The following is a 12,726-nucleotide window of genomic DNA, read 5'->3' on the forward strand; positions in this document are numbered from 1 at the left end:
AATGTTTTGGCATGCCAAAGAAAAATGTATCGTGCATAAGTATTAATAGTGTTTCTGATCTGTCAGTTCTGCTTTATCTGTTGCTCCAGTGGTTTAAGTTGGAATAGATTGGATTTGTTTTAATTTTTAAGTATTTTCTTTGAAGTAATTAATCACATCCACATGTACCAATACCTATTCACATGCTGTGATCAAAGGTGATAGCCTGAGCAACCTGATCTAGTTGAAGATGTCACTGCTCGTTGCAGGGGGGTGATTAGATGATGTTTGGAGGTCCCTTCCAACCCAAACTATTCTATGATTCTATAACACACCTCATAATAAAATCTTGCAGTGATATTTACCTAAGGATACCTTAATAGAGAATGGTAGATTTTCTTTTTCAGATCCACTAACAGAAAAGGCTGCAAACGTGCTACGCAGTTTTAATGTAGGTCCTAAATCAGCACTGTCTTCCCATGCCATAATTCTGCCTGATGTATTTCATGATCAGGAGATGATGGTGATGATTTTCTAATCAAATACAGTTTGTTCATTAAATACTATCCCATAATCACACTGAAAAAATATGTGTAAATGTCAACAAAATTATGAATTCTTTGATTAATAGAAATAGATGAATCCCACTGGGAAGACTTGAAAATCAGGCTTTTTTTTCTTTTTTGCATGTAAGTCACTTAATAATTCAGAAGTTTCTCACAAAAGATCACTCCACTTAACAAGCTGCTGAATGAGCCAAAAGAATAGCATAGATTATACTGAAGGATAATTAGACATTTCGCACAAGAAAATTAATACTGAAAAGCATAGAATAAGGCAGTACATGGCAAAGCAACTGGAATTTTATTGAGTCACTTAATAGAGCTGGATAGCCATTTCTGGATGCCTTAGGTTGCAGAATTTTGCAATATGCCAGAAGTTTTATTGATTGACCGTCCACTGTTATAGGTATTAAACTTCAGGAATTTGTTATTATTAATATAAAATGTGAATTTTCTTCTGACTGTGAGTGGTGATTGATTGCCTCTGTTTCATGGTAATGTTGTCTAAATATGACTATAGCAAATCTTATTTGGGAAGCTTGCTCATTTACCTTATATGCTTTGGCAATGTGGGACGATCTGTGCAGAGGAAAGGCACATCAAGTGGCACAAGCAAGAGGGCAATGAAATGTGAAATGATTGGATATTAAATATAAGAATTTAGATAGCTCTTGTCCAGGATGGCAGGTCAACTCAATGTTTCAACTCTTCACTTACATTGTGGGTAATAATAGAAAATAACAGGAAACATTCTGGGGCGTTCACAGTGGGGAAAAATACTGAATTCAAAAGAATTCTGGATTTTCCTTTTATTAATTATACTGCCTCTCCATCCACCCCCTCGTCAAAGTTACTGTACAAAACTATCTTTTTTTTTTCCATCTGTGCAGTGTTCATGCTTTGGGCTCAGTTCCTCCAAAGGAAGCGAAGGATTATTGCACAAGATTAGCAACCTTGCCTACTAATGATTATTTATATTGCATGTGGTCACAGATGATGTTTAATGGCAACTATGTTATGAGCCACTTTTGAGTCCAATCTTAAAGTAGAAAGATTCATAGAGGAAACAATTCTGATTTGGTCTCCACAGATGAAGGCCCCCAGTTCTTAGCCAGGGGGCTTTGGAGAGATGCTGGTGTAGAAGTGGGAGCTGTTTCAGCTGCCTCTTGTCCATATTTTGGGTATATTTGAAAAGGAATCCTCGTGATACTAAGAAGGTAGAATTAGCTGATGGTAAAGAAATATTTTGCATCTCAAAGCATAAACACAAAGATTCAATTCCTAAGTAACAACCACAAACTTCTAAACCTGCAAAGTTGATATGAATATGAAGGATGGGAGATTAAACTTCAGCCAGAGTAGGTTTTTTCTTGTTATTTGTCTTAGCAGGGAAGTTGCTATGAATTCTGCCTAAAGAAAGCAGTTTGGGGAGAAGAGGTATCCCATCTGCAGACAGGTGCTGCTATATCAATTAGCCAAATGTGTAGAGAAGTATACTTAACAGTGTATTTATGATGTGAATTTGTTGAATTTAGTTTGTCTCTAGACATATTATAATACTCCAGTAAGTGTAAATTTTCACATTAGGATTGTGGAAGACCCATCACTATCCATTTCCAAACTTGCTTCCGAAAGTGTTTATTTCTTTGCTGTTTTATACTACTCCTCGAATGGTGTAGAATTTTTGTAGTTTCTGAATTCTAATTTTGTCTCCTTCAGATGTCACCTTCTGAAAAAAAGTTTTTCTATTTAGTTAAGCACAAGGTTAACAGTAGCTTTGATATGTGTGTGTGTGTATTCTAAGTCATCTTGTATGAAGACGGTCTGCCAACAATGTTTAAGGATGACGGTGTTTCATTACAAGGCCTTTGAAGTAGCAGAGGTACCACGAATGACTCTTACTGAAAATTTTCCTTGATTATTATTTTTACTGCCAGACTTTTAAACCATACAATATCAGCTTTCTTTCGACTTTGCTTCTTAGTTCCTTTTATGGTAAAGCTTAATACAGTGAACATATGGAGCAGCTGAAAGGCTGCCAAATGTTTAAATGACAAGGTTATAAATATAGAGACAGCATGGGTTTGTCTTCCCCCTTAATGTATAGTCCTGTTGGCTTGAGCCAAAGCAGACAATAAATCAGAACCTGTAACTTGTTTTGCCACTAACTTTACAGATTTATAATGTGTAGACGGTACCTTAGTCTAGTAGAAAGAAATAGTTGCACAGAGTTTATGTAACTGTGAGGGAATGCTAAGCTAACTTCCAGGGAGGACACCTATGATATTAAAAGAAAAAATTAGCCTTTGAGTTTTGTTTTACAAAATGTTCCTAAAAAAACTCAGAGGCTAGGGACATCCCTTCTTCCTCCTGCTTTGGTCCTCAGCCACAAGCTATCCTCGTTCACTGACCTGCTTCTTTGGGTGGAGAGGAACTGCCTTCTGCTTTGTCTTTTTGTCTGTGAGAAAGATGCTCTGTGTGCCTGAAAATAGAGAATTCATCACTGTGCCTTGTAGTTTCTTCTAAGCAGCCAATCCCTCCTTGCTATAGTCTGGTGTTCTCTTGCAGCTATTGTTATTTTCCTGTAGCACATGAGGAGACATGACTAGTACCTGTTACACTGCTTGGACACTCAAGCATTTTGTTTTGGTAGGAATTAAATTGCTGTTTGTGTGAGTGTTGGAGAAAGCAAGGTGGTGCAAAGTACCTTGCATGTGAAGGGAAAGGGATACTGCTTATGAAAGCCATTTTTCTTTTGCAGTAATCTCAGTAGGAAATATTTAAAACCTTGCAAGCAAAAGCTTCTGCATACTAAGATCCTGTATACGTCATCTGCACCTTTGCTTTAAGGCACTATGTTACTATTTGTTATCCAGATTTTGTGTTATGTTTAATAAGAAACTTGTGAATGTAAAGCTCTTGTATTTCATCAGCAGGATGCATTAGAACTATATAAAGTTTTGTGTTTCTGTTTTCTACCAGAAGCAAATGCTTTTTCTCAGCCATCCACTACTAGAAGGGAGCTACCCTACACCAGAAATATAGCTGTGACGGAATCAGCACTCCTAAAAATAATAATTTGGATTATTTGCAAACAGATGGCTAGAAACACAAACACTTTATCTTACAATCATCACTTATCCCTTTGGCTGCCAATACTCCACTGCACATGTCTTTGTTGCTTTATGCTAATAATATCAATTGAAAAGACTTGGAATGTCAGCCCCTACCTGCTGCACTCAGCAAGTGAAGTGCCAGCTGGGCTATTCGGGGAAAAAAGAATAGCTTTGCGGTTAAAGCATTTGGTTTGGGCTCTGGAGACTTGTGTTCGAACCATGGTTCTGCCATAGATTTCCTGTGTGACCTTGAACAAATAACACTTTCATAATCTCAGCTGCCCATCTGTTAACATAGGAATGGTAATTCTGATGGTAACGAATTTTGCCTTGTAACAGTTCTTAAGGTTGTAGACCCTTCATCAGAAGTGTAGCTCAAACCGTAGGCCTGAAGGCGGACTCCATGTGAGAACTGGTAGTGGAGGACAAGGTGGTTTCTGTAGCGTGGTCCTTTCGGTTACACTGATTGCTAAGTAGTGACAGGAATATAGTAACCTTAAGGCTGAGCTCATTTTCCAGAAGTCCAAAACCAGGCGTCTCTGTTCTGCCTCTTGACATAGTCATTGTACTGCTGCTTCCCTCTGGAGACCCAGTATTACTTGTTCTTCAGTAAGTTCATCCCAGCTCAGGCTTTGGGATTTCTCTTGCAAAGAGTGCTGTTATCTTCATTCTTTCCTCTGGCCTTTCCTCGCTTTCCAGGTGTTTGTGAGGATTGCCTATTTCCATAGCTGCAGCTGTTTACATCACAAAATGAACTTTTTTTAGCTGTTTAATGCATCTGAGTACTTTTGGGTGATGGGCAACCTTTGTTACTACAGCTGCTGCTTCCTGGGCTCAGGAGGACCATGGGGGACAGAGCAAAGAACACCAGGAATCGTTGCTAATAAATGAATATTCTATACAGAAACAGCAAAACACAGTCTGTAAGAGGTTAACCACACTGGTGATTCACACACCCACTTGTTAATTTGTCTGAATTGAACAGTCACTGGCCAGATGTCCTCTTTGGTGTGAGACACAGGCTTTTTACTGATGGTCCTCCCCCGCTTCCCAACAGGAGTACTGTCTTGTGTACACTGCCTATGTGTTAACTGTCGACAGCTTCTGCATGCATGTGGCTAGTGCATCGTCCGCTTATCAGGCTATGTATAACTGGCAAGACACAATGAAACCATCCTAGTTTCAAGTCACCTCTTTCCAGTTTCCTATGAAAGGTTTTCATTATAGACATTCTTTTTGTTTTCTAAGGAGGGTTTTGGCAGCATTACAGCATTTTTGGCTGTGCTTATCACTGAGGTATCACCATGAAGGCATGGATCTGGTAGCCAAGAGCAGGAGTAAGATGGTCATTATGCCCCTTACCCAAGATTTCCTTAAAACTGAGTCATCTTAGAGAGGTACAAGAAATGGATGTGGACAGTGAAGTGATTCTGGGCATGTTCTGTTTTTCAGAGGCAGCCCACAGATGAAATCACAGCTTGTAGAGATGTTCACGGTGATTATGCGACACCCTCTATCAAAGTATATTGTATGGAGCACCAAGACTTTCTCATTGTCTCTAAATATACTTTGGGGTGGTTAGATGCTGTACTACCTTTTTATCTTCCTTTTCTGTATGTAAGTGAATAAAGAACTGTTCTGAGCTGTTTGCCTGCTGGATTTTAAATAGACTGAAGTTCAATTGGGTTTTGGTTCACAAGTCAGTTAGCACTTCAGGGGGAAACTGTCTGCATATGTTTGCATCTCCTGAGTTTTGCTTAGAGTTTCAGATTCAAACAAAATTGAAAGCTCAAAGGAGAACCCAGCTTGAACTGCCAGCATAGTCTGACTTGGGGTTGGAACTATGCAAAATCTCTATATTTAGACTGGTTTCAAGTAGCTGCCATAAATCCTTATGCAGATCCCAGGAGGTGCTTTAAAGTTCACTCAGTACTTACCCCAAGTTCCCTTGAAATATTTGGTAATTTCAAAGTTTTCTATATTGTCTGCCAAAACTTTAGATTTATAAGAAATCCTGATATAAGCATCTCTCTCTCTCCCTCTCCTCCCTGCCCCCCGCCCCCTCCCCAAATCATTCCACTCAAGCAATACAGAAAGAGCTAAGAGTGTGAGTTGTAGCTTTCTTTTAAAGACAGATGTGGAGTGAAACCCTGAGAGACTACTGCCCCAGTTCCTCCTCCCACTCCTACACCAGTTCTCATCAATTTCAACAATATTTTCTTAAGTAATAACTGGCTCTGGCCTCTGCACGAAGTCCTTTGGAAGTTTTTGTCTGGCTCTCTTTACAGAAAAGTATCACAAAATAGACTGTGATGTGAATAACTATGGAATGTTTTTCTTGAGCTCGGCTTACCACATACAGAGCTATAGCAAGGCACATACATTACTAAAAATAATAGCCTAAAACTATTCCAGTGTCATTTGTTCATTATTAAGTCTATTACCTCTGAAATGAGGCTGCGGTACTCAGCCTTTCTTGTTCTGCACAAAGCAGTTTATTAATGGTCCCTTTGTTTAAGAGGAATGACACAGGGAGCCGAGCGGAAGACTTGAAGCTGCTCAGCAGCTATGAAGCAGCTACTAGGTACTGTTTAATGTCTTAAATGACTCCATGCCCATAAATCAGCCAGCTGTAAATTATATTTAATGCTGAAAAATAACCACCAACCAAACAGATCTTTAACCTGTAAATGTTAATTCTGTTTGTTAATACTTAGTGGCTCCAGCAGTGCTCTGAGGCTACACAAGTTATTATTCATTTTGACTCGACTCCAGCCTTTGCAGAAAAGCCTCTCTGAGATCTTCCTAAAAACGGGAGCCACCGCAAGGCACCCACCATCGAGCAGAAGCACCGTGGGAATGATATGGTCAAAAATTCAGTTCCTCTCTCCACTGCCCAAGACACTGTACCACAGAAGTCCTGGAAGATGTGTGAATGGGGCAGTTCATATCCTAGAAGAAATATTAGATGGAAGCTGAGTTAGAGCTAACTCTCTGCTTGAGCTGCTCACCGTGGGATGACTTTGCAGATGTTTGGCCCCAGGATGCAGCAGCTACAGAGCGTTTCGAGCCAGCTCGGATGACTGTGCTGCACCACAGTGTGCACGATCATCCTGCCTGTGACGCTGAGCACAGCCAGGGCTGAGCACGGGTGGGAAGGGCTTGAGAGGGCCACGCTTGCGCTTGTGGGTGCCCTGAAGTGGAAAGTAGGATACAATGTCAGGCTGAAAGGACAAGGTTTATTCCCTTCCTTCCCTGTTTCATTTAATATCAGTTCTATGTCCTCCCCTTCTCCTGTGCACTGTTAATCTCGCAATCTGCAAAGCTACAAAACCCTAACATTTTCTGTATTTTTGGCTTTGTGGGGAGGGGGTTAACTTTCCTTTATATCAAGAACATGATTTCACTCACTCTAGGGTGGATGTAGGAGAGGACTCTCAATTGCAGGATGGAGATGAGGGCAAGGAGGAGCAGAATACCCCTGCCAGGGAGTCCTTCCTCACCGTCGGCTACACTTAATGTGTGACTAGATCCTGTTCTGCTTTGGTGATGCACAAATTGTTCTGTGCGTCAAATCCTATCCAACTGATGCTCATTTAAATGCTTCATTTTTGTTTCAGTCAGTGAGAGTGGACGATTCAAAAACTTCAAGCACATATCATTAGGTGTCTATTTACCTTTAAAAGTCTACTGCTGAAATCCTTAATCTATATCGTGCAGACTACTTTCCACTTCCAACTTTGTCTATTGAAATCATTCCTTGAGTAAAACTAATTCTTGCTATGAATCCTGGCTTGCTTTGTTCTTTCTAGGCTATATAAAAATCAAAGCGTTTCTAATGTAAAATAATTTTGTACATCACTAATCCAGCTGGACATTAAATCTATTTTGCATTTGATTTATTTTATTATTTTGTCCATGCATTTCACTAAGTATAAATGTTTGGAAATGAAGTTAGTTAAAAGATGGTAAAGATCTGTTGGAACAGGTAGTGGACTTTATAATTAAATATTTTATCCACATTTGAAAAACCTTACGAACAGTAGCTAATTCTGCATGTGTGTGTGCATGTGCATGTATGTGCACACTTTGTTCTTATGTTGGTAAAGTACCACTGTCTCGGGGAAATGGTCTTTTTCCGATTTCTTCACTGATGATTAGCAACAGGTCCAAGCTATGAAGCTGAGGTTTGTCCCTTGTTTAGCTGTAAACTGTATTATCTATATACCCTCTAATTCAGTCTGATTTTATTTGTGACAAAAATTGACACTATATATTAACTGAGGCATTTAAATTCTGAAAGTTGAAATATTTTCATTAAAAAAATTATCAATACAGTTACATATCATTACATAAGATAAAATGATGTTGAAATAAATATTGGCCTTGATCTAAGCTGCTGTCCAACAACAAGAAAAATGCATTTGTATTTCTCTTTTCTAAGTATGGCTGTTGAAAAAAATAACACAGAAGAATGAATAATACAGAAACTGGGTAGACAATAAAATGTAAGTGGGAAACAAATGTTAACATTCTACTTATCAAGCTCTTACAAGCAGAAGAGAGCATGTAGAATGGTAATTAACACCCACTCATCACATTCTTCTAGAAGATTAAAGAACAGGTCCTAGCCTCAGTACTTACCTTTGCAAATATAATCTCATCAATTAATCTAATTCAGAAGAGAATGAGGTTTTTATTTTAGCTCACTTAGCCAGGTTTTTTTCTCATTAGACTGTTTTTCTCATTTACCACACAAGAATCCATATCTCACTTAGAGGTGAAAATTCCTTGACCTTTAAATGCACTCAGTTAAGTCTTTACAAAAATAGATGAGATATCACAGATGTAGGAATTATGAGAACAGGGTTTATGACGTATGATAAAGCTGAATTTTAGCTCCTGCAGAAATGTGTTGGTTGCATATAAAAATCTAACCATGGAAGCAGAGCTTTCCATTTTTGGCCCAGGGTGCCACATTTCTACATTGCTAACAGTGCTAGCATAGATCAATAGCTGTTTTCATCAAGACACCACAACTTGATCTCCTTTTTCTTATGGAAATTCCATGCAACATTGTTTTTAATTCAAATCACTAAAAATATATATTTAGTTAGTTTTTCAAAATGCATAAGTTACCTAATGGCTGCCTAATTTATTAAAAAATTTCTTGCACAGCCAGCAGACAAATATAGAAAAAAGTTTTATCCATGTATATATAAAAAGAGGATGTATGTGTTTTAGACTTTAAGAATATAAAAATTTATCCTAAAGAAGAGCCCTTGCTAGTTTTAAAATCTTTTTTATTTTTGTTTTCCAAGCATATTTCTTTAACAGACTTCAGGTTTGGTGGTTTCTGCTATGCTCTGAGACTTTATAACTTAACTGGTTTTATTAGCTGGGGAATCACATTCCTTTAATCTACAGTTCATTTAGATCTGGCAGCATCTATCCCTGCAAGCATCCTCTCAGTCATGAACCTTTTCTTGGTGGTATCATGCAAATACTTCCATGTACTCTCTTGCTAAGACTTCAGCAGATGCAGATATTGTGGTTTCATTTTTTAATAATTTATTAATGGAGCTGAAATATGCCTTCCATGTGAGTCTGGTGATAGTGAAAACACCTTACTAAATCCACTTTGAACTGGAATTGCTGGTTCTTGGCCAGGAGGTATTAGTTGAGCGCTGGTAGAAGCAGATTTAACAAGGCAATGAAGGTGATCATTAATGATATTATATACGTTTGCTGGAGCAAAAATGAAAATTTCAATTTCCACACCATTAGGACTCTGAAGAAGTATAAAAATGCATTTTGCAATCTTCACTCAGATAAATGATTGCTGCTCTCAAACCCTTGAATAGTTTTAACAAACGATTACTGTCTAGATTCCACTGTTGGACCGTAGCTTCAGAAAAACTGTAGTATTTAAATACATAAACACAGATTGTTAATGAAACCTTTCTCTATATCCCTTCCACAGTTCCTGGTAGAAAACATTTAGTTGAATATGACTGGAAAATTGAACTGATACCAAGGTTCTCTAATCTCTGTTCTGTTGAATTTATAGATGTACTCATGTTGATTTATTATTGAAATTTCTTCTCGTAAAAGCAATGGTATCATGAAGATAGAATGACACATGATATGTAGTCCAAGGCAAATTAAAGTACTTAAACACAGTAGTTATCGTCTGATTATAACTAAGTACATTAGACAGCTCAGTATCCTTGCAAACACTTAATATATTAAGATGATCAGTCATCAGCACATTGCTCTTCATCTTGCTGCTATTATGAATCACTTTTATAAGAAAATGAGCTCTTGATTTCTATCTAGGTAGGGAGAGTTAAAAAAAAAAAAAACAAAACCAACAGGAATTGTCAGTGCAGTTATACCAAGACACCTATTGCTTGATTCCTTCACTGAATTGGCGGTTACTACAATAACGTGGAATAAGGAGGCATTAATGTGACCTTTGTGAATTTGAGTGTGCGACACAGATACCTGTGAAAAACAGTAGGGAAATACGGACTCTCCGGTTTAAAAATTACATAATTGCCAGCAGCACACACAAAAAATATTCTTCTGTTCCCATCAGGAAGAATGAAAATCTTGTTTATGATCAAGAGGTAAGACAGCAGGACTTATCCTACCTTAAAAGAGTAAAATCACCTGGTATGTTTCCATGGGCATTGTAACTCCATTCCACGCAAGCATCTGGTACCACAAGACAGTAGAGAAACTTCCTAGAAACATGCCAGCTCCTGCGCCTTCCAATACCATCCATGAAACACTGCTATTGTTATTTGGGTTCCAAATGTATGAATCCCAGAAAAAAGCAAAGAGAAAACGACAAAAATGTTATAATAACACACCCCTTCAGAAACTTCAGAAACTGTAGGTTGAACTGATCTGATGCCACTCAAACAGGTTTTATACTTACTGAACTTTTCAAAAGACAGGAGAGTAGACTAAGAACTTCTGATTTGTTGCTGAAATTTCAAGGCTTATACCATTCATTGCAATAAAGTTGTATATGCTCTAGAATAAAAGAGAAGATTGAGTCATCAGGGTTACTTTCTTCTTTTCTCCATGGCTTCATTTTTAGCAGCTGAAGGACAGACCTACTTCTTAGTCTACTTTTATCTGAGGAACAGCACAGCCATCATAAATGTTTAAAATAATGTTATAATGAATTGGAAAATTAGGAATGGTGGAAGAGAGGGCATAAAATTGAACTTGGAGTCTGAAAAGAATACTTAACATTAAGAACAGTATAGTATTGCAGATACCTTGGAAGAAACAAATGAAGAAAATGTCATTCAGCATATAAACAACCCTTTCAGATTTATATTCTGGAATGACAATTCTCGGGAAGAAACAAGACTCCACCTCTCAGAAAATACAAATTAGAGGTGGAACAAGTACAGACAGTGGCCGACCAATACATGTTATATATTACACATATTATCTGTAGTACTTGCCTGAAAATTAGAGTGTATTGGAAACCACTAACTGTGTAAACTGTGATGAGCTCTGAATGACACATTCCTTTCAGCCTGTTCTGAACTCAGAGCTGAAAGCTGAGTCATGGCTGCATTACAGCATATAGCATATGTGTTGTTTAAATGAATGTACTCTTTGTTGAGATCATTATTATCTTCCGTGTTTTCTCAGGGGTTAAGTACAGGCTAAGGGCACGGGAAGAAAAAGTTTTCTGTTCTTCCACAGCACATTTTTACAGCATCACAGTAATTGACTGGGCTGCATTCAAGGTTGCTGAAGAGGCACAATTATCACAACACATACAGCATGCCTGATATGCCAAATGGGCAAACCACTTGAAGCAACAGAAGAATTCCAATTTTATTAAAACCTTTCCTTTCCTTATTGATAGTTCATCACAGATAAACCTAACTGATACTACAGTTTGATATTGCAAAAATATACATTGCCTTCTTTCGGCTTCTGAGAAAAGACTCAATAACAGAGCCATCAGAAAAACACAAAAAGTAAGTCAGGTTTGCAAGACACAAGAGTATGTTTACTAACCTGTTACCAATAATTTAAACTTCACTTGTCAGAACAGAAGCTGGATGTATATGCTGGTGTGCATTTTCCTTATGTATTGCATTTGCTAATCCACTACGAGTCTGCCAAACAGATTTTAAAGGTTTTTCCACTTCTGAAGGAAAATTTCCTCAAACTTTTAAGGTCGAAAGATCTTTAGAAATTGTGAATTTGTCAGTGTTAACTTACGCTGAATAGCACACTAATAGAGAGACTAAGATGTTCGTTGTTTTTCTGTGGCTACAATAGACTCCACTGTTGTTTTCCTGCTGGCTGGAAACACCTGGGAACGGACAAAAGTGAATGTGTTGCAGCAAGTGCTCTCCCTGTACTGTTTAATCTGTCTGACGTTGGAGAATGCTTCCAGAAAAAGTTCTCTGCAGGCTGCTTTTGAGCTCTGCATCTTTTTTGAGTGAATTCCAACGAAAGCACTTTGTTAAGGAAATTTCAAGGGGGATGTGTTGCAGCTCTCCTGTACATAAAAATTATCATCTTCTGTGAGTTGAAGGTGATTGATACGTTTGTCAAACCCATAGGTAGAGCACACACTACTGCAAAATCAGCAGTTCCGGCTGGATGGCTGTGAAACGAATGAGGGGAGAAATTTTAGAAGGCACATTTTTAGGCATTATTTTTAAGGAATAAAGAGTACATGAATGAAATTCCTCCTCCCAGATGTGCACTGATGTCTGATCCAAAGGGACTGCACAGCTGGAAACTACCACAACTCTCTTCACATTTCTGCAGTGCCCAGTACTATACTCAGCATACCTACTTCTGCTTTTAAGTCAGTAAGAATTGGTTTTAACTGTTATTTTCCCTTACATCATTACAGGAGAAGGAAATCATTCTAATGACTATCTCAGTAGATGTTACCCTCCTCACTAGTGAAGACTACAGGAAACCAGAGTGTTGTGGGGGACGTGGTACATTTTTGGTATATCTCCTCCTTACTCCCACCTGACTAGGATGCAGTATTAGGCAAGGAAGGAAAA

This window comes from Haliaeetus albicilla, chromosome 10, assembly GCF_947461875.1.
Source record: "Haliaeetus albicilla chromosome 10, bHalAlb1.1, whole genome shotgun sequence".
NCBI lineage: Eukaryota > Metazoa > Chordata > Aves > Accipitriformes > Accipitridae > Haliaeetus > Haliaeetus albicilla.